This window comes from Idiotropiscis lumnitzeri, unplaced genomic scaffold (assembly GCF_059441095.1).
Source record: "Idiotropiscis lumnitzeri isolate Australia: NSW breed Sydney's pygmy pipehorse unplaced genomic scaffold, RoL_Ilum_1.0 HiC_scaffold_34, whole genome shotgun sequence".
Classification (NCBI taxonomy): Eukaryota; Metazoa; Chordata; class Actinopteri; order Syngnathiformes; family Syngnathidae; genus Idiotropiscis; species Idiotropiscis lumnitzeri.
In genome coordinates this window covers 541,503-563,478 of record NW_028283572.1, presented here as the reverse complement: position 1 = coordinate 563,478, position 21,976 = coordinate 541,503, and the positions used below count along the sequence as shown (strand labels likewise).

Below are 21,976 nucleotides of genomic sequence, written 5' to 3'. Positions count from 1 at the left end.
TGCATTTTCAGCACAAAAAAACAAACTTTTATAACAGCTAAACCAAACGTTTCCAATGTAAATTCCACCTTTATATAGTGTAAAAAGACATCCTGAAGCCTGGGCAGTCATTAATTTGATTGTCCAGTATTTCCCTTATGAGATAATGCCTCACATAGCAAATGTGTACAGTGCGAGCTGAAAATGCATTTTCAGCACTAAAAAAACCAAACTTTTATAACAGCTAAACCAAACGTTTCCAATGTAAATTTCCACCTTTATATAGTGTAAAAAGACATCCTGAAGCCTGGGCAGTCATTAATTTGATTGTCCAATATTTCCCTTATGAGATAATGCCTCTCATAGAAAATGTGTACAGCGCGAGCTGAAAATGCATTTACAGCACTAAAAAACCAAACTTTTATAACAGCTAAACCAAACGTTTCCAATGTAAATTTCCACCTTTATATAGTGTAGAAAGGCATCCTGAAGCCTGGAAAGTCATTAATTTGATTGTCCAGTATTTCCTTCATGAGATATTGCAACATTTAGAAAAAGTGTACAGCGCCAGCAGACAATGAATTTTCAGCACTAAAAAAACGAAACTTCATTAACAGCTAAACCAAACGTTTCCAATGTAAATTTCCACATTTATAGAGTGTAAAAAGGCATCCTGAAGCCTGGGAAGTCATTAATTTGATTGTCCAGTATTTCCCTTATGAGATAATGCCTCACAGCAAATGTGTACAGTGCGAGCTGAAAATGCATTTACAGCACTAAAAAAACAAACTTTTATAACAGCTAAACCAAACGTTTCCAATGTAAATTTCCACCTTTATATAGTGTAGAAAGGCATCCTGAAGCCTGGAAAGTCATTAATTTGATTGTCCAGTATTTCCTTCATGAGATATTGCAACACTTAGAAAAAGTGTACAGCGCCAGCAGACAATGAATTTTCAGCACTAAAAAAAACGAAACTTCATTAACAGCTAAACTAAACGTTTCCAATGTAAATTTCCTCCTTTATATAGTGTAAAAAGACATCCTGATGCCTGGGCAGTCATTTGATTGTCCAATATTTCCCTTATGAGATAATGCCTCTCATAGCAAATGTGTACAGCGCGAGCTGAAAATGCATTTACAGCACTAAAAAACCAAACTTTTATAACAGCTAAACCAAAACTGGGTTTAGCTAGTCAGTAAAACACTCTTTATAGTGTAGCAACGTTAGTAACGCTAAATTCTTACCTAGTTTATGAGACGAGTGCTGTACTTGACTATTTTTTGTAATTTATTATTATTTTTTTTTTTTAATGCTTTATAGAGCAAATTGCACCTATGACAGTTGTTATTACCACAGAAGCCATCTCAAATGGTTGCAAACTCTGAGGGTGACTTTGAACCGGAAGTCCCGCCTCAATCGTCATCTGATTGACAGCGGAATCCTGGAGCCAGAGAAGAGAAAAGAATCAGACACGAAGTTGAAGAAGCGAAAAAAAATAAACATCGAATCTTAAAGTTCTCGCAACGAGGGTGACTGTTGGGGTCTGGAGAAGTGACCGGGAGATGGGGAGCCCCGTATTTTGGTCTTGGTAAGAGGGTAACTCACTTGATGTTGACGAGGGAACCTATGCCGCTATGCTATATACCGTCGTGAGAAAACTACGGCCTGGGGGCCACATGCGGCCCGTTAAACGTTTTAATCCGGCCCGCCGAATTTGAAAAAAAAAAAAATAAACCTTGTTAATGTTTTATTTTCAAAATAGTGTGGTTTTTCAAAGACAAGCTTTTGTTCACTTTCATTTAAAATTAAATGTATTTTTTTTCTCAGATGAGATGAGGTTACCAAAACACTCCATCCATCTGCTCCTGGTCCAGCCCCTCTGTCAAATTTTAGAACCCATTGTGGCCCGCCAATAAAAAAGTTTTCCCACCCCTGCTATATACTATAAACTATGTTGATGTCGTCAGGCCATTATAGAGTATTTCTTCTGACATTTTGAAGGAGAAATAATACTCAACGTTTTATTTTTTTATGATGTTTGAGGCATTCTGACTGAAATACAGTTAAATTGAGGTTACCAGTAGTCATTTCCATTACCTGTAAATGTAAATTAGAATGTAACTTACTACAGTGAACCCTCGGTTATCGCGGTTAATGGGGACCGAGACCACCCGCGAAAACTGAAAATCCGCGAAGTAGCGGCGCACCTTCAAAAATGCTTAAAAAAAAAAAGTGCGAAGTAGCGGCGCACCTTCAAAAATGCTTAAAAAAATAAATAAATAAAATTATATATATATATATATATATATATATATATATATATACGGGTAGAGAGAGAGAGGGTGAAATTCATGTTATAACAAAAAAAAAAATTATTAAAACATTTTTTTATTCCCCAGCCATTATTTTTGTATTTATTCAATTACTTCTTTTTGTATTTATTTAATTACTTCGACTTTTACCTGCTGGTACGCCGTCCGGTGTGCCCTGGCATTCTTCATTTATTTATTCATTTATTCATTCATAACTGACAGCCTCGCGCTCCGCTCATGCCCGGGCGGAAGGTGTTCCTCTTCGGCTTAACAACCACGCACGCCGGCCGGTCTCCTCCGGAGCTCTCGCACGGTCCCGAACGGAGCGAAATGTCGCCCCGCTAGTGCCCGGGCGGAAGTTGTTCCTCTTCGGCTTAACTGCCACGCACGCTGGCCGGAGCTCTGGTACGGTCCGAACCGCGCGAAACGTCGCCCCAAATCGTGCCCGGGGGAACGTGCTCTTCTTTGTCCACTCTCCTCTTCGCCCACGTTCTTCTTCGGCGCACGCCGGCCGTCTAACCACTCCAGCGCCCCGTCGTGCCGCTCGGCGAAACTACAATGCCCCCGAATATTTTTTAGACCCGCGAAGCACTGAACCCGCGAAAGGTGAACCGCGAAGTAGCGAGGGTTCACTGTATTGCAGCCAGATACCTATAAAATGTCATTTAATTTGCACTGTTTTGATCGCCACTGTTTTGCTCATTGAACTACAAATGAAAAGATGAATCATACACAGTGTTTGTAAAGATAATTGTCAATGTTTTATTAAATGAAATTCCAATGTAAAATTGTGTAATATTGTGTTATATAATGGGTCTACAACATACATTTCTCACAGACAAGTAGAGCTTTTTCTCATGAAATGTGTTGAAAAAAAACTAACATTTGAACATTGTTTTGCGTTACAACATCCGTGTTTACTGGTCATAAATTATTAACTTAAGTTTAATATACACTACACGAGCTGGGTAGCCACCACGCCTCAACCACCATAACAAGTTCGCTAACCCTTTAAGTCGAACGAGGTAGCTAACATATCGGGTTCAATTTGTACCAAAAATATGCTGTTGTGCCTTGTGTCTCTGTATATGTCGTCATGACGTGTCATTTGACAAAGCCTTGTGTCGATGTTAGTTGTCGATGTAACAGTCTTTGTTAGATGTCAATGTATGTCTATGTTAGATCTCAATGTGTCGATGTTAGATGTCAATCTATGTGTCTATATTAGATGTGTTTATGTTAGATGTCTATGTAAATGTTTGTTAGATGTCGATGTGTGTAAGATGTCTATGTAAAGGTTGGTTAGATGTCGATGTCTATGTAAATGTTTATGATGGATGTCGATGTGTCTGTTAGATGTCCGTGTTTGTTAGATGTGATTGTAATGGTTTATGTTATAGACGTCAATGTAAGTGTCAATGTTAGATGCCCATGCATGTTTGTTAGATGTCGATATATGTGTCATTGTTACATTTCAACGTAAATGTTGTTCGTGCAAGTTTCCAGTCCTCCAGCCACGTGACATCATGCGCGTCAAAGTGATAACTCGTACATTTCACGGAGGGAAAAAAAACAGACACCATTGGTAGTTTTGACCGGGAAAAAAAATCATTTATTTTTTTCGAACACCTCATGTCTCTTTCAGCGTAAGAATAAACACGACACGACCAAAATAAAATATACCAACACAGGCAAATATTTAAGGAGCACTCAAGAGATACACTTCAGCTCATTTAATCCCACCTATTTTTACTAACGCAAACCCTTCAATTCTAGCGCCCACAGAATAGTGTGCTATAATGCTATAAAAATATGGAGCCTTTACCTGACAGCGTTTGAATATAACTGAATTCCCATTGCTCACGAAAAACTGAGAAACTAAGAACAAACATTTCAAGCACAAGCTTGACTTGACTTCAACAGTTCTATTTTTTCTTTTGTGACAGCTCAGACATCAAAATAATGCTTTCCTTCTATAAAATAAAAACAGCATGACAAAAGGTGCTGAAATAAACTATATACGGAAGTGCGTGAGTGACAGTGTGTGCATGTGTTTTTGCAACGCATGTGTACACCCCGCCATACAAATTACACAATTCGTTGGGTATGTGGTATACACTTAAAAACAATTGCCTTGGAGCAAGTGAACACAACACGTCTCACACTGTATACATGCTGTAGAAGGGCTGGGCGATATAACCTCAAATCAATATCGCGAGAAATCGAGCAATTTTACCTCGATAACGATAAATGCACAATAAATTCCCACGTGGACTAAAATCAAAATAAATGCAGGAATTGCATATTGACTGTTTTTTTTATTGACCAACTGGTACACTTTACTTTCAATGAAAAATAAAAGTACAAAAATCATTTGTATGAACATTCCAAATAGCTTGCAGGGTTCGCGGTTAACTTTAAAAACTGCTTGCCCATAGGGCAAGTGCCACTAAAATTTGCCTTGCCCGAGTGGCCAAATTACTTGCCCGACTTGGGCAAGTGACAATTTTTTTTCTCTAAGAATAAAATGTTTATGGTTGTAAAATGTGCGCCACAAATGTAAATAAACATATAATCTGATAAGCATAAATTAATCTTGTTTTCATCGTCAACCATGAAACCCTACTCACAAGAGCAAATGTATCATCCTGTGCAGTTATTGAAAATGTTAATTGTAGTTTTAATAATTAACAAATCTGCATGTTAAATTGGGAAAATGATATTACAGCAATCCAGATGATCAATTTTAAGTCCAGGAGAGCGTATTAATTGAGGAATCACATGAGTAAATTATGAGTGTGGCAAATTTGTGTATTCCTTTAAGACCAGTGCCTGTGGTGCTGCCTCCATAAGTTTCATAGCATAAACAGAACACAGTCACTGACACTATGTCAGGTCACATCATGGAGCTAATGAATTAACAGCCAATAATCAAATATTACTCCCTTCCTTACTCACAACTGAATTGTCTACTTAAAAATATTCGAGCTATTTTAGTCATGTCAGAGGAATCCGAAATGTTCGGATTTGAACGAACTCGTCGCCAATTTTCGGCCAAAATATCGTAGGTTTTTGTTGTGTTTTTCAAACTTCAAATGAGGATGCTACGACAGCGAGTTCCAATACTGCGGGATTTATTGACGTCCACTTTAACTCGACATTCACTGAACTAACTGATCCCCGTAGCGCCCGCCCATTGCCCCCGATAAGGCCAATGGACCATACCAAAACATAAGGGGTTGTCTGGGTTAAACCATCACCATACAGTGCACACAAACAGATCACACCACCGTTTTCGTCAAAATTAAAGATATTTGGCTGCTTTAAAAAATGCTTGCCCGGTCGGGCAAGTTGCCCATAATTTTACCTTGCCCGTGGCCAAATTTCACTTGCCCCGGGCAATCGGGAAGCGGTTAACCGCGAACCCTGAGCTTGCTTTGCATGACTTGAACAATGTCACAAAGAAAAAGGGTACCTCTTGCGAAATCTTTTTCTGCAAATAGATTGCGCCAAGATGCTCTCATGATGTAAATAATGGCAAATAAAAAAACGCTAAATAAAATGAAAGAAAATGTCAATGCAAGCCAAATAAACAAGTGGGTATTATCGGGGAAAATGTGCCGTCTCGAGTACTCTGCTGCGCAGTCGCCACTTGTCATCTATGTAATGCACAGTTAGGCTCAATCAGGGATCCATGTTGCGACCCGACCACAAGTCGGATGTAGATGCAAAATGCTTGACATGTCTAAGCTCCCGGCCCGATGTAGTCCATATCGGGAAATACGGCTTTCATGAAGCGTTTAAATCCTGTGCGCGCCACGTAACTAGAGGAGCTTTATCTTTAGCTATGTGCTAAGCTATCGCGTCCACCTCTGAGACGTTCTCTCGTATGGTGTCGCCTCCGTTCATGGGCTGTTGTCACTTGTCGAACCTTGCTTCTCACTTTGAACTTTCAGCACAGCATGGTTGTGTTGTGGGTGGTGAGAAAGCTTCTGGATTTGAATCGCCAGCAACGAGAGCGACAGACGGGTGGAGTCACATGACTAGAGGCGCTGTAGCGGTCTTAAAGGGGCATGAACATTGCCGCAGACAAAAGGCTTTTCTTTTTTTATTCATCGAATTTTCCGACATGGGCAAAATGATTTCGGTCATTGTAATAAATTTCGGTAACGGTAAATTTTCGGTTTATCGCCCAGCCCTATGCTGTAGCATGGCTTTTTTTGCCGTGGGTGTCAAATATTTTACTTTGTTTTCAGAGTGCTTACAGACCTCTTGGTTTTGCCTCAAAATAATTGTCTGCAAAGCAGTCTGTGCCATCCGCATCATTGATGTGCAGGAGTAGCTTGTTGGTAATAAATAGCTGCAAGAAGTCCGCTGTTTGCCGCAGCATCCAGTGGTCCAGCGCTCGCAGTGAAAGTCTTGTCTGGCAGCCCGAACCATCCCCAAACATTTCGAGATGCACGCCCACTAAATTCCAGAAATATAAACATGGACAAACTTGACATTCTTCCAGATTCTGTCTCTTTGCATTGTTTTGAAGTTACTCCTGCAACTTTTCCACTTCTTCGATCCTCCCCATTGTCTGAAAAAGAAGTGTATATTTTGATTTGAAATAATGACCTCAACATACCAATACATTTGTTTATCATCTGAACTGGATTATTTTGAAACAACATTTGGGTTGGACATCTGGGATTTGTTGTTGTGTATATTCAGAGTAATCCTTTTCTTGTATATAGCTAAAGCAATAGTCGCTGGCCTTGAAAATGGGTACAAGACTTGACCAAATTAAGATGCCATAAGGTCTAATTTGCCCCTTCTCTACCACAACTGATTTAGAGGCCATTAGTAACAGATTTGAGAAGACCACTTTTAAAGATATGAAGCCAGAGCTCGGCACCGGACCCATTTTAATTATTTATTATAATTTTAATGTATTATTGAGCAAATGACACAATATGTCAGTAGTGATTACCACAGAAGTCATGTCAAAATAGTGCAAATTCTGAGGTCGACTTCAAATCAGACAGGCGGAGACGAGCGCCAGAGAAGAGATGAGAATCAGAAGAGATGTTGAAGAAGCTAATAACAAAAAAAACAAAAAAACACATCAAATCTCCATGTAGTAGCAACGGGGATGGCTCATGGGGTCAGGAGAAGTGAGCGGGAGATGGGGAGTATGAGGTGCCGTTGGGGACAAAAGTCAGGAATCGCTTCACACTTCTGAAATGCACTCTTACACACCAGTGAAATTGTTGTTGCTCATGCATACTTATGAAACGCTATCATACATACGAGTGAAACGCTCTCATACACACTAGTGAAATAGTTGTTGCTCATACACTCGTCAAATGCGCTCATACACATAGGTGAAACATTCTCATACACACCAGTGAAAGGCGCTCAGGCACAATTGTGAAATTATTGTTATTCATAAATACAACTGAAACATGCTCATGCCCATACACGAGTGAAATGCTTTCATACAAACACCCACACTGTTGAAAATGCTGTCATGAACACAAGATCGCTTACAAATACTAAAATGTAAAAATTAATCATTTATTTAGCAGGGATGCATGGTGGGCGACTTGTTAGCACGATGGTCTCACAATGCAGAGGTCGCGGGATTGATTCCGGCTTTCCTGTTTGGAGTTTGCATGTTTCCCACACGCCTGCGTGGGTTCTCCGGTTTCCTCCCACATTCCAAACACATGCATGGCAGGTTGTTTGGACACCCTAAATTGGTGTGAGTGTGAGCGCGGATGGTTGTTTGTCTTTGTGTGACCTGCGATTGGCTGGCAACCAGTTTAGGGTGTACCCCACCTACTGCCCCAAGATAGCTGGGATAGGCTCCAGCACCCCCCGCAACCCTTGTGAGGAGAAGCCGTACAGATAATGGATGGTGGGATGGCATTCATAATGGACGGCCGCCACGGTGGGCGACTTGTGAGCACGATGGTCTCACAATGCAGAGGTTGTGGGATCGATTCCGGCTCCGGCCTTCCTGTGTAGAGTTTGCATGTTCTCCCAAGCCTGCGTAGTTTTCTCTGAGTTCGCCAGTTTCCTCGCACATTGCAAAAACATGCATCCATTTACTCTGATGCCAATGTTTTCTGTACCTTATGGCAGATTTTTCTCTTTGCCGAAGACTATTAGCACTTGTAGAGCGAGGACCTGTGCCACAGTCGTCAACTGCACCCTAAAATCTGATCATTTTGTATTTTAGACATTACACACTACACAGTTAAAGATGGTCCAAAAAAGAAAAATGGATTAATGTATTTCAACTTACATAATACTCTTTAAAGAGCTGACCAGCTCATTCCCAGAGGTACGTATTGGGGCGTATTGGTCGTCTTTACAGAAGACTCCAGGAGGTAACTCAGGTTTGACCTTCAGCCACAACAGAGTGTTGGGTGTGAGTGCTTCCAAGTCGTTGAGGTCGGAAGATGTCCTTGTGATAGGCCTGCTGTTTATAACTGCTTCAGCCTCACCAAGCAAGGTATATTGACTTTCTTCACCCGAAATTTGTTCTTTTACAGTGACATTCAGGATTTTTCTCACAGACCAAATAAGTCGCTCACAGCTTCCTCCGTGGTGGGAACCTGCTGGGGGATTGCTATGCCACTGAATACCTTTTTGCAGCAAGTGTTTCTCGATTTACTTAGTGTTCCATTCTTTGATTGATTTCTTCATTTCACTGTCAGCTGATCTAAAGTTGGTTCCGTTATCAGAATACATCTCTCTCACTTGTCCTCTTCTGACAAGAAATCTTCGGATTGCGTTGAGACAAGCATCTGTGTCACGTGAAGATGCAATTTCCAGATGTACGGCTCGTACAGCGAGACATGTAAAAATCACGCTGTATCTCTTTACTTGTCCTCTAACCCTACTTACTTAGAATGGACCAAAATAATCAACGCCAATTCTCTTGAAAGGCGGATCGTCAGGTAGCACTCTTCTGATGACTCTAGCAGCTCGAGGTATCCAAAACTGTTGATGCAGATTAGCCATCATGTGGTTCCTTCCAGCGTGAGCTGTAATCTCATGAATGTATCTCAGGACTAGCTTTGTGTTATGTGAATCCTTGGCAAGATGGCTTGCTGTTTTGCTGTTTCAGGCATGGCTGCGTGGCTCAACTGTCCACCAACCCTCATGACACCATCTTGAAGTACTATATTGAACTTGTAAAGTGGGCTACTTTTCTTCACCCTTTTTTGTTTTTCAAATATGGCTAAATCTTTTTTGAAACTTCGCCTTTGACAGTATTTCACAAGTTCTCTTTCTGCTTTATCCAAGTCGTCGCAGGTCAAATACTTTCCTTTGACTGTTCTCTTGAATAAATTCATCTTGCCTTCTTCACCTAATGTGATTAACTCCTTTCTATTTTCCTTTACTCTGTCAGTAAATCTTTCAGCTTTAGAAACCAGGCTACGGCCTGCTTCAATGCTGTCCAAGACGAATAATGGTTCATCCACTGGCCCAGAGAATCTTTGGGCTACAGTGACTGAATTACATGCACTTGAGTCACTCATTTGACCTCCAGGTCATTAATTGGTAATTTGAAGTGGTTTTTGTGTTTAACTAAATTCCTGGACACTGCCTGATTTTTTTCAGAGCTGTACAACCACTAGAAAGGGTGGTTCCCACAATGTGAGTTTTGCTCAGGTGGCCCAACAATGTCACAAAAACAAGTAGGGGTGTGTGTGTGTGTTTGTATAAGCTACATGTTGGGGACCAACATCGGACAGCACACCCACTGTAGGGGACCAAAATTTTTGTGGGGACCAAAAATCTGGGCCCCACAAAAAAGAGCATTGAATTCAGTGATAAGAAGCTCAGGGGGAGGTCCTGTCAAAGTTTCAGGGCTTCCCAGGAAGGTCACAAAAACAAGACGAGTGTGCTAGAAATGTGTGTGCGGAAAAATTACTCAGGATCGCTGTCTAGTGGTCGGTCCCGGTACTGCACTTACGCACACTTCACACACTCGGCTGGTCTGCGCATGTGCAGGACAGTCTGCTTTATGTCAGGCAGCCACCCTCCCCTCCCCCACAGCCCAACCCGAAAAATTGAGATGTTAGTTAAGTATTTATTCCTATTATTGAGTGAGATTACATATTTTTACTTGGCAGCTGGCACAACAGCTAAGCTTGGAGCACAGTTATTGCAAAATAAAATAAATAAACAGTAACAACAATAACGATTGTTAATATTGTTATACTTTATAGCGTAACCTATTTATACTAATTTTCTGTATGCAATTTCAAGTGCAACTAATATAGTTGTGCATATAGATAGCCACCAAACTCCATACATTAGATAAAAATAAGAGCCACGATGTTAACCAATTAACAGTTCAAGAAAAAAGCAGACATCCAAGAACTTGCTTTGTTACTTTTGCGTGGCCAGAACTACAAACCCCAAAGCAGAGCAAACCCAAAACATCAGAGAAAGTACAATACTTTTGTCAAGGAGTGGTGCTGCTGCTTTGCGATCGCTGCCACCATAGTGAACGCGCTCCCACATTCGTGCACACGCACACATGCCACACACCTGTTTTCCACGTCCTGTCAGTCCACTCCGTCGGTCCGCATTTATTTCGTTGGTCAGCCATCACGGTTGGGTGCGCACTAGATCGCTGTTAAACCATCTTCTACGCCACAGTCCTCGTGTTCAACAAACATTTCTCCCGAATTCGCCTACCATGCACAACTCTCCACTTTCAAACCGAGCGCCGCTGTTACTTCCGGGTTTTTAGCGCCAAGCACTTGACGCTAGCGTGTGACCTCATGGCGAAATACTAGGTTTTAAAATAAAAATTTTCTTTTTTTTGTACAGTCTAAGTGCATGGGGTTATGATAGATCGAATGAGTATACCTTTATGTACTCACTAACATTTATGTTGATCATAAAATGTTGTTTTGATGAAGAAAACTGTTATTTTTTAGAATCAATTGGCTTAGGGCACTTGGGCAAACTACGGCCCGGGGGCCACTTGTGGCCCGTTAAACGTTTCAATCCAGCCCCCCAAACTTGAAAAAAATTAAATGAATAAGCCTTGTTAATGGTTTATTTTCTAAATACTGTGGTTTTTCAAAGACATATATATTGTTGTAATGCTTTTGTTCACTTTCGTTTAAAATTAAATGTATTTTAGGACTCATTGTGCCCCCCCCCTCCCAATCAAAAAGTTTGCCCATCCCTGGCATAGTGGATGGGCCGAGGAGTTTAAAAGGCACACATCATGCATTTTTCAGTCAGTTTTAGCCAGGGCTTGGTATGGGGAAGACCAGCTGGTTTACATGTAATCATTAAATTTTCCCAAGTTTTATTTAAGTTAATTGGACAAAACAAAAAAAACGCAATATTCTTCTGCCAGAGTGTATGTAATATTCTTCTGCCATTTTATTGTAGAGGGCCATTTTGAGCCCCTAACAATATTATTCAACCAAGAGATCATGAGTCGTCGCCCACTTACTTTCTGAAGTCAGCTGGGATGTCACGGCTGTGACCCTCGTGAGGATAAAGTGGTTCAGATGGAAAAGTAGGACTAAGGGCTTTTTCTCAGGTTTCCATGCGCAAATCCATGTATATTAGGTTAATTGGAGACTCTAAATTCTCTACTCATCAAATGACATTCGTGACCCTGATGGATAGATAAAATAGATTATTAATCTGCCATGGGAAGTCCAAGGTGTCTGGTAGAAAGAAATGCATTCATACACTCATTACACAGTCAACCAAGCAAAGACACAAAGCCTAGGGCAGGGGCGGGCAAACTTTTTGATTGGAGGACCACAATGGGTTCTAAAATATGACAGAGGGGCCGGACCAGGAGCAGATGGATGGAGTGTTTTGGAAACCTCACCTCATCTGAGAAAAAAAATACATTTAATTTTAAATGAAAGTGAATAAAAGCATTCCAACAATAATATTTGTCTTTGAAAACCACAGTGTTTAGAAAATAAAACATTAACAAGGTTTATTCATTAAATTTTTTTCAAGTTCGGCGGCCCGGATTAAAACTTAACGGGCCGCATGTGGCCCCCGGGCCGTAGTTTGCCCTCGCCTGGCCTAGGGCATAAACACATACATGTAATATCCAATCCACTTATTCTCACAAGGATAGCGTGCTGGAGCCTACCCAGCTGTCAACGGACAGTAGGCGGGGCACACCCTGAAGTGGTTGCCAGCCAATCGCAGGGCACGCAAAGACGAACAACCATCTGCGCTCAAACTCACTCACAAATGCAACCTCCACACAGGAAAGCTGGGTCCCGGGATCGAACCCTGCACCTTGGGACTGCGAGCCGGATGTCCTAACCAGTCTTAACTCATTAAATACCAGCCATTTTCACTGGAGCAACCCGCTCAATCCCAGCGTTTTCCTGGGTTTTGACTAATATTGCAAGGCCCACAGAATATAGTATTCTAATGCTATATAGACATGGAGCACACCCGAAGAAAGATGAGACTCTCTTCTTTCAACAGAAAAAAATGTTTGTTCCTATCTTTTTCCATTCTTGAGCAATCGGCATTTGAAAATAGCTAAATTTCATGAAAACTCCAATCCCTGGGGAAAAAACTGAGAAAATGAGCTTTTTGTAAACTGATGCATTTTGACCATAATTTGAATTTTGACACTATTATTTATGGCTTTTATGACACCTCTAACATCTAAATAATGCATGCCTTCTATAAAATAACAAAAAAAAGCACAAAAAATGTTTTTGATAAAATAAATTTATTTGCACATAACACTAAACGACTGAACTGTTGAACTATGTACAAAAATGAAATACATCAGTGTCATACATACTTTTTTTTTGTGTGATATAAAATAAAACAGTTGCCTTGATGCAAGGGCACACAACATAGTTCACACCACATTCTTGTTTCACTCCGTTTGCCTTTGCACAAACAGACCCGACACTTTCGTTGTGGTCTGGCTTTGCTGGTCCGTGGAAAATAGGCGAGCTTGTGTTTGTCCACTGGGGTTTGTGTGAAAATAATTGTCTGGGAAGTGATTGCTGGCATCCGCGATGTGCTGCAGAAGCTCATCCGTGAGAAACAGCTGCAGGAAATCAGCTGGCTCCTCAGACTCCAAATGGGCAGCGGCATTCAGTGGTCCAGGGGTTGCTGTAAAGTCGATTTTCCTCGGTTGCCATCCAGTGTGACGCCATCCGGAACCACTGCTTCCTGATGCACAACCTGTAAATTACAGAAATACAAACAATTGGAAATATATATTTATTGCTGCATTTTATTGCTGGCGTGTGAAGTTTCATATTATAATTTACCTTTCTTTACACCAACAAGACGAGGAGGAACTTTCTTGCCGCGGGATGCACAATCTGTGAATTTTAGAAAGTATGCATGATTACCACACCATTCAGTATTGTTGTTTCCTCGTCGGGGAGGAGATGCGCTCGCGCGTAACTGCACATTTACGCGACATTTTCTGCCCGCAAGATGCATGATATGTACAATAAAAGCATGAGGGCTAAAACCACATGTTCAATGGTAACTTGCGAGCGTTTACTTCCTCGTCGGCGAGGACTTACGCTCGCGTGTAATTGTGCAATAGGCGCCCGGACGAGAAAGTCAGCGAGCAAGCTTGCGTCTAACTGCACATTTACGCGACATTTTCTGCCCGCAAGATGCATGATATGTACAATAAAAGCATGAGGGCTAAAACCACATGTTTAATGGTAACTTGCGAGCGTTTACTTCCTCGTCGGCGAGGACTTACGCTCGCGTGTAATTGTGCAATAGAGGCGGCCGGATGAGGAAGTCAGCGAGCAAGCTCGCGTCTAACTGCACATTTACGCGACATTTTCTGCCCGCAAGATGCATGATATGTACAATAAAAGCATGAGGGGTAAAACCACATGTTCAATGGTAACTTGCGAGCGCTTACCTCCTCGTTCGGGGGGATCTGGTGAGGACTCTCAGCTGCTTTGGCTATTGTCCGAAGGCAGGCGATGCAGGCCGCAAGGCACGCGCACCCTCTTTAGACGCCGTTTTGTTGTGACGACGACGAAGCGTCATCCTCTCAACCAAAGCGTCTCCATCGCCTTGATGCTTTTAGGAAGCTTTTTTTTTACAAAAAAGCATTCCTCGATCGTCATTTGCTTGGAGGATTTCATTGCTAACGCTACTAATGCGACTGCTGCTAGTGCTGCCGATGCTGCTGCTACCCACGCTGCTCTCCACACTTATAAGTCTACCCCAGGATCCCGCCCCCCCATTTGTACCTCTGGCGCAGATTCAAGGCGGATCTTTTGCACCTCTGCCCCCTGCTGGGTGATTTTTACATGATTCACAATGCGGACAAGGCTGATTCTCAGTCAGAGGTTGCATCAGACCCTTATGTACACTATGACGTAAAAAAGACAGGAAACGTACTTATACGTCTTTGGTAGAGGGCGCCATTGCATTAAAAGACGTCTTTGTACGTCTAAGGGAGTAAATGAGTTGAACAAAGTACAGGGTCCTTCACCTGACTACAGATGATCTTCTGGGGACTTTATTTGGTTTTAATCACTTTTGGGGTCTGTATCTATGCACACTCCCTGGTTTTGCTACCTTCCCGGGTACCACATACACACTGCTTAGTTTCTCTGCCTTCGTGGGTACCACATACATATTGCTTGGTTTCTCTGCCTTCCTGGGTACGACATACACACTGCCTGGTTTTGCTACCTTCCTGGGTACCAGTCACACAAACGTCAGACGACTCAGCACATACCGACTGTCTCAGCACTACACACTTTCACTCCAAGGCAGTGCTGTGAACCAACTTACTGACAAGAGGTAGTATTTAGAATTTTAAAAAGTGCTTGAAAGGTTTTGTTCATGTAAAACCAACAGATTATGACATTATTATTATTATTTAAATCAGTATTAAACAGCATCAGCATAGGTTAAAGATATTATACAGACTATATACGATAAAAAAATACTAAACCACCCTTGCTTTTCCGTCATTTCTTGTATAAGTTAACACACAGATGTATAACATTTGTTTATACAAATATAACGATTAAAAAGTAGCTGATTAGAGTTTTAATTTTGTATTCATTAATCTGTAATAAAAATGGACATATTTTGGTTAATAAAATTAACAAGAAATAAAAGTAAAGGGTGTTCTAATACTTTTTTCAAGATTGTCCTAACATACATTTACTGTTTACAGTATATGTCTTCGGAAGAAGCGCAGCATTAGATTTTTTTTTTGTTCTCTCTCTTTGACTTCTGAATTTGAATTTCTGTCACAGATGTGCTTGAATTCTATTTTGGATGATTTGTGTTAAACTGCACAAATATTTGAAGAGCCATAGAATTCAAGAATCACACCAGTGCTGCTACTCCTCCGAACGGGTGAACGCCCTTGATTAACAACCTGCGTTGAGGTGGCTTTTGAGATTCGTGGTGTGGGAGAAAAATCTCTGAAGGCATTCTTAGACTTCAAGAGAGGGTCCACAATTTTCAAAGATTCACTTCCGTCTGAATCAGAGGCCTCACTTGTATCCGGAATATATTCATCTCCACCGTCATCTGAGTTGGAGTAATAATGCTTCTCCATTCCAAAGTCAGCCTGTTTTTTTAATCTAAAAAACAACAACAACAACGAAATATAAAGGATAGAAGGCAGGAGACCAATAAAATATATGCAATTTGCTTGTAAGATTCCCTGAAATCTATATGGGTTGTTTACCTGTATACTTTTGGTCCTCCTGAGCCTTGGGATAGTAATATGGTCTGGGTCTGAGGCACAAAGTTCAGGGGCAGGATTTGACAATGATTCGTCAGAATCTGTGTCGTTATTCCAAGGAGGATTCAGCCCATATTTTTTGTCCAAGGGAGGAGACTGGGTTGCATCAGAGTCCAAGAGAAAATTGAGAACCCATTAAATACTTAATCCCCAGAGGAATCTGCACAGAAAAAGGTCTTAATTCTATTTGAAAAAAAAAAAAAACTAAAATATTGATGAATGATATTATGACAAAATAATGTCATAAAATTAGAATGATTTTAGGAAATTATTTGCAAAACCAAAACATTGTGGTACGATAATAATGCATATAATTATTCTACGCAGCTATATTTAACAAAAACACTTAATTGACCGTAACAAAAAGCTCCCGGGAGGAAAACTACATTAAATGTTTTTTTAACAGGGCAGTGAAAATATTGGAAAATAAAAAAAATAATGAATAAAATAATACGAAAAAAGAATTCAATGTGTATCGATGGACCCATATGAAATACTTATATCGCTATGTACTTATCAGCCATATCGCCCAGCCCAATATGTAACTGCAACTTCAAAACCTCGGGCCATAACAGGATTGTAACATGGGATGCATATCTTCATTCCTAAATTTGTAGATCCCGAGGAGGCTGCTCAATGGTCCTGGTAATGTAAACCTCAACCAATTCGGTCACAGCCAATGTTCTCCATCCTTGTTAAGAAGTTTTGAAATGATTTAATAGATATACTATTGCAAACTATACCAGAATTTTATACATTTTAAACTTTTGATCACAATTTTACCTATTTTCTAAAAATCTGAAGAATCCACATGCCAAATCACCTGCTGTGGACACATAGGTTCTGTTCTGACAGATAATTCAGTTACAGGTTGTGTACTTAAAGCCAATAAGAGGGCAATGCAGCAGTCGACAGCCTGACGAAAGCTTAAGTCTCCCAATGAGAGAACTGTAGTGGCTGGTAGGTTCTTAGATTGTAACATAGTAAAGACATACACTACGCATAACTGTATATCATATGATGATGAGGGAAAATATTATTAGCTACGATTTATGTCCAGATATATTAGAAAACTTGTCCAACCAGCACAGGTCTATCTAACTGTAATTTTAACATCTCAAGACACGACAGGATGACCACATGATACGCATACCTCCTTTTCAGAGTCTGTCAAACCTTGAGAAGGCTGCTTCGATGTTCTGGTGGCATCAACCTCAGCCGATTCAGTCATTGTCGGTTGTCCTCCATCCTAATGAACAAGTTGAATATTAATTTAATGAATTCAAAAAAAGAAAATGGATCAGAATTTTACACATTTTAACGAACAAGTTCACGAATGAAACAAAACCAATTACTTTAGCGCATGACAATTAATCTTCAGTAGAGATATGTTGTGACTGATATTTCAGTCACAGGTTGTCTTTTGAACGCCACCAGGGCCGCAATGGAGCACAGGACAGCCAAAAGTCTTCTTGTCGGACAGCTGTAGTGGCTGGTAGGTTCTAAGATTATAACATAGTAAAGGCACATACAACTCCTAACTGTATTTCATATGATAATGAAGGAAAAGATGATTAGCTATGATTTATGTCAACAATAAAAATGGCTCTACGGGGTCCCCACGAACGCAAACCTGACAGTTGGGTGTCAGATGGCCAACATACCTGACTCGCAATTCAACTCAACTGGACCCCACAACACAAGAAAAAGCTGAGTGAGCCTCAAACCAGACATACACATTCACTGACAAATATCCTGTGACACCAGATATATTAGAAGTCTTGTCTAATCAGCACACGTCTATCTAACTGCAATTTTAACATCTCGAGACACGACAGGATGAGCACACGATACGCATACCTCCATTTCTGAGTCTGTAAAGCCTGGAGGAGGCTGCTTCGATGTTTTAGTAGCATCATAAATTTATTGAATTAATTATATTTGAGGTTGGATTAGATTTTTACACATTTTAAGCCTTAGCCACCCAAAACAAAACATAAGCTCATGAATGAAATAAAACTAATTAATTTCGCCCATGCCAATTAATCTTCTGTAGACACGTGTTGTGACCAGTGTTGTTTTTGGCAGGCATTTTAGATTTTGTCCAAGTCATTTGGACAAAGTGCTGATTTGTTTACATCACATTTAGTCATCCCAATTCGTTATAGTTTTAGTCCAGTTTTAGTCAACGAAAACTAAAAAAAGGGTTTTAGTCCAGTTTTAATCGACGGAAACGCAAAAAAAGTTTTACCCTAGTTTTCGTCAATTTATTCACAAAGGTTTTAGTCCAAGCGGCACGGTGGCCCAACTGGTTAGCATGATGGCCTCACAATATTGAGGTCGTAGGTACGATTCTGGCTCCGGCCTTCCTGCGTGGGTTTCCTCTGGGTAATCCGGTTTCCTCCCATATTCTTAAAACATGCATGGCAAGTTGCTTGGACACTCTAATTGCCCCGAGGCATGAGTGTGAGCGTGGATGGTTGTTCGTCTATGCATGTCCTGCGATTGGCTGGACACCAATTCAGGGTGTACCTCGCCTACTGCCGAAGACAGCTGGGATAGGCTCCAACACCCCCCGCGACCCTAGTGAGGAGAAGCGGTACAGATAACGGATGGATGGATGGATGGATGGGTTTAAGTCCATTTGAGTTAAAACAAGGCATTCAAGGTTTCCACCCAATAACAAAGACTTTTGGATGGACTACTAAGGATTCTTCATTACAAACAGAAAAAAGTGGCAACAGTGGAATCAATACTCACTGCTCCAAAATAAGCAGAGAAGCAAAACATTTTGTTGGGCAACTGTTGTGGCTTTATTTCACTAAAAGCAACATAAAATAATTTATGAACCACATGCTAACAATTTTGTCTAGTCAACGAAAAAAATTCATGTACATCACGTCATGTTTTCGTCATAAAAGAACCTCGTATAGCTTGTCATCGTCATTAAAAAAGGGGCGTTAACGAAGTATTTTCGTCATAGTCATCAGTGACGAAAACAACACTGGTTGTGACTGATATTTCAGTCCCAGGTTGTCTCCTGAACACCACCAATTGGGCAAGGGCGCGCAGGAAAGCCTGGGGTCTTCTATTTTTACAGTATAGAAAGGCTAAATATCAAATTGAAACAGTGTTTTATATCATGAATATACAGGGTTGGTGCTGGTTCTGGTAGGGAAACCACAACATAAAGATGTCCTTAATTAGTCCCACAATGGGGATATTTGCAATATGGCATATGATGGCCTAACAGGGCCACCGCCCAGAAAGGAGTAACGCAGAACTTTGTAATACTGTCACTCCCTGACCAGTTCGTTGTTCCTGCAGAGCCAAACTTTGACTCAGACCCACAAATTTGAATTACAGATAGTGGACAATGGAGAACTCCCCCAGTCAGTCATCATGTTCAACTTCCATAGAAACTTCACATACATTTATTAGATTGCCAAACTAATTGGAAACTACATCACCAGAACACCACAAGTGGGCTCTGTTATTGTACTTAAAGATGCATCTTACAAACCTGTGTTCTCCAAGGCCAGCTGGTCCATAGTCTTAAGTTATTTCTTCGCCAACATCAATGTCTCGGAGCGCAAACAGACAGAGGTGTGGTCTGTCCTCTGTTGTCATCTTCTTCATTTTACAGTTGGGGTGCATGTGGTCATCATTAACCAGTCTTCCCAGACTGCCATCTTCTTGAGCTGCATCAACACTTAAAATAGATTAAAAAAAAAAAAAAACAATTATTCAATCAATGTCAGAAATTAATCTTTGAGACAATCTTGTGTACACAAAACATAAAAATAGGAAATCCACAATTTTTAAATCTAAATCAAATCATACAAGAAATTTCTATTGGAATCAGACCCTATTAACAGCTTGTCTTTGAGACTTCATGATCTATATTTTCATTTGTACAGATTCAACGCATGAATAAAAGTAATTATACATTTTTGCTTAGAGAATGATTTTTCCCCTAACACTTATGGGATGAGTATGTGTTTATTTTTTTAAATAAAAACAAAAATAAGATAACATCTCAATCTTTGCCTCACCTCCAAGTTTTTTCTTGCCGGCGGAAGTCAAACAAAAAGACAGTGCCTCTTCCATCCATCTTCCTGCGTTGAGATTCATCAGAATCTATCAATTTTCCTCTGTACTCCATAATAAAGAATAAAGTCGTCTTTCCTGAAAGGGGCCTTGGTAAATACTCCTCGACCTAGTTAACAGGGAAATCAAGTTAGCTTCGTCATATTTTTAAGCACACAAATAAGGAGTCATCATATTCATTTGGGCCACTATACTAATGTAGGGTGGTTTGAAACATTGCTTCTTGTGAGGGATAGAGCAGAGCCCTTCTTTATGATTTTAAAGGAACAGACCAGCCAAAATTCATTTTCCAGCATTGCATTAGCCAGTATGTATTAGGACTGAAAGTACAAATGTCAATTGCACCTGGTTACGTAAAAAAAAAACTTTAAGATTATTTAGTTTCAAAACAATGACATACACTGTACACAGTCATATTGGATCGCGTCACGTGATCTCTGTGACGTATTACGTGCTTTACACTAGACTATCAATATCGGACTTGTTCACCGGTCTATTGTGGTATAAAAATGCCGGAGGGCGTCATCAAGTACAGCCTTAATTTAGATAGAACTCCTACCATCAGGTTTCACACTCACTGAAATAACTTGAAACTGACAAAAGTGGCAAAAGAAAAGGTCAAGACACTCTTAATGTAAAATAACCACTTAAAAAACGATGTCAGCTTGGTTATCAGAAAACAATAATATATCTTAGCAAAAGCGTTAACATCATACCTTTAAATTAGTTTATATACTTCGCTTCTAACTCTGCAGTCTTGTCCAGACCCTTGACTGCATGTTCAATAGTATCCTGCTTTGGGGACTTCCTGCATCTCAGGGAAGGCATTGTTTATTCTATAAAGAAAAAAGACAGTATTGTGTTGAGAATTATTAATACTATGGGCTAAATGGAGTTTTAACAATATCAGTGTAAGAAAAATAAATTATAAATTAAAAAAATATCAATTCCTCCATCCCAATTAACGATTTCAACCATAATAGTTTATATTGAAGTTTAAACAACAGACACAGACAGATTTATGCAGTGCGACTACAAAAATCTTACCAAAATTGCATTCACAGTAACCTTTGCTTTAAGAATCATGTAATTAACCAGTGAACATCGTGTCTTACACAAAAATTAATGGCAGAAATTATCATGGTACTTGCATTCTGTGGTTCTATAACAAAAGTGCAAGCTGTTAGCTCCGCAAAGCTAACGCAACAAGCTAGCGTCCCTCGTGCTCACATTCAATGCAAACCTGACCACCGGATGACAATACGCGTCGGTTTAGTTCTTTAAATGAGTAAAAGCACCATGACGTTTTATAATTATTCAATGCTTAACTGGAGCTCGTCAATTATGTCGATGTAGGAGCACATGTTTGCTAGGCCAGTGTTGTAGGCCCACATCCATGGTGCTACTTTGTATAGTGTTTTCCACACAACTATCTCTAACTATGAACAAATGCACTCGACGCATGTTTTGAAAAAAACCCAACGAAAAACACTTACCTCTCCGTTTCAACAGCAGTTCGAACTTCGAAGTGGTGATATTCTCCAGCGTTAAGCACCTGCTCGAACTGCGAATAGGTCAAATTCAACAGCGTCTTTTTTCTGTCTTAATAAGGACGCGATGAGAGGAGGAGCGCTTGCCTTTTCGTCAGCACGCCCCGCGCGGGTGGTGCTGCTTTATCACTCTCTATCTGTGCCCGCCCGCCGGCACGTCGATAGAAAAATAATATTCCTTCAAACATTACTTTCATCTTCTTAACGTTTTGTAGTGAATTTAACAGGTTCACCACTTTTT

At 40.4% G+C, this 21,976-nt stretch overlaps 1 long non-coding RNA gene across 3 annotated transcripts; it reads right to left on the bottom strand.

Moving 5' to 3' along the window:
• Positions 1–15,172: 15,172 nt before the first annotated feature.
• Positions 15,173–19,810, bottom strand: LOC148315928 (uncharacterized). 3 transcript variants are annotated; one of them, XR_015840518.1, is made up of 4 exons: positions 19,599–19,810; positions 17,229–17,324; positions 16,019–16,171; positions 15,173–15,911 (listed from the first exon to the last, which is right to left on the bottom strand). It is a non-coding gene; the product is annotated as an uncharacterized LOC148315928 (long non-coding RNA). The 3 variants fall into 3 exon arrangements; XR_015840517.1 differs by having other exon boundaries at positions 16,019–17,324; XR_015840516.1 differs by lacking the exon at positions 19,599–19,810 and having other exon boundaries at positions 16,019–17,490.
• Positions 19,811–21,976: the final 2,166 nt, after the last annotated feature.